Source organism: Nothoprocta perdicaria, unplaced genomic scaffold, assembly GCF_003342845.1.
Source record: "Nothoprocta perdicaria isolate Ctin4 unplaced genomic scaffold, notPer1 scaffold_343, whole genome shotgun sequence".
NCBI classification, from domain to species: Eukaryota; Metazoa; Chordata; class Aves; order Tinamiformes; family Tinamidae; genus Nothoprocta; species Nothoprocta perdicaria.
Window position 1 is genome coordinate 417,980 of NW_020455581.1, and position 1,714 is coordinate 419,693.

The following is a 1,714-nucleotide window of genomic DNA, read 5'->3' on the forward strand; positions in this document are numbered from 1 at the left end:
TTCTCTTCTCTTCTCTTCTCTTCTCTTCTCTTCTCTTCTCTTCTCTTCTCTTCTCTTCTCTTCTCTTCTCTTCTCTTCTCTTCTCTTCTCTTCTCTTCCCACCTGCAGACAACTCAGTAATTACTTCCCTTCCACCTCCCAGGACATCTAAGCACCCTGGGACCTAAAGATCTAGATCTCCTCCAGCTGAAGTGGACATGGGCACAAACCTCTCCCACAGTCTTTCTGATGAGAAGATTTGCTCTTGTAAAARCAAGGCCCCTTACCCGTCTTTGCTGACCTCTAATGAGGCAGAGTTTGGCTCAGATGTGCGTTCCCAGCCCACGCCAGACCAGACCACGCTGCAGATGTTCGGGCATGTGCTGAGAGGTAAAACAAGCCCGAGTTTTCTCCAACGCCTTATGCCAGAGCTTACTTGATTAGTGAGGCCGGTCTGCGGGGACGATACCTGTGCCTGGGCTTGAAGGCTGGGCTTCAGTTCAAAGACTGCGCTGGAGGAGCCTCGGGATGTGCTGGTGTCTCTCCGTAAAGCAGGAGTCACCAAATTTTGCTTCCTCGGAATTACTTTATTTTTTTAAATAATGTTGAAGTTGGATATAATTTGCATGCAGCTATGAAAGTCCTTTTTAGTTTAAAAAAAAAAAAAAAAAAAAAGAGGGAAGTTGATAAGTAACCAAGAAAGGAAATACCGAGGTTTAAAAGAGCCATAAAATTGTTTTACTTCAGCTTATCATTTTAAAAACTCAAACGCTGTAATTCTGGATGATTTGCCAGGTTTTTCCTCCGCAATTCTGCTTTTATCGACTCTTTAGGGATCAAAACAGGCATTTTAACTTCAGTCAGTGAACGCACAAATCAAACAGCCGCATTCCCCTAACTTCAGGCTCTGATTAATTCTGCTTGGAGCCTTTGACCTCGATTTCCACAACGTCTTGTGCTACATACAGAGGCTTGACCCASCGTCGGAAAACGCCGAGATTTGGGTTGGAAAAAGAAGAAAGGCACCTTCACGTCCACTGCCGGAGCGCTGCAGTACAGCCTATCAAACAAAGAGCTGAAATCTGCAGTTTAAGCCAGGGAGCCAGTTTCACAATCTGTTTCCTGTAGCAAGAGCTCATTCGCAGCCAGTGGAAAAAACAACTTCCAAAAGATAAAAGGCAGTGCTATGACTTTCAATCAATCTTGCCATTCAGTGTGGGAACACAGCACGTTAGAGTACAAACCCAACACTTCTGCTTGATTCTGCTCGGTATTGATCACTGATACCTGYGGGCGTTGTCAGAGACATCCAGCCAGTGCAAATTTGCCGTAGGAGAAGCGGGATATATCCAGCTCCCGAACATTAGGAATCAGATAGCAATAAAGCAAGCCTAAGTGACAGGTCTATTCATAGACAAACCGGGAGACCCGTAACAAGTGACAACAGCTGAGGACAGGCGGCTGAAGTGGGGGATACAGGGATGGAAAACAGAAGGAAAAGCAGGTGACGGCACTTGGATTCCTGGAATTGCGGCCGCACGACAGCAGCAAACCTGCAGCTCTGCCCGTTTCGCTCCCAGTTCTGTGCCAGCCCCAGCAACCACGGAGCCACGAGGTGGAGCCGACCAGGCAACTCACATAGATGAACTTATTATTATTATTATTATTATTATTATTATTATTTTTAAAAAAGGACTCCGTATGACCGGGCAAGCAGCGGCAAGGACACCTCACT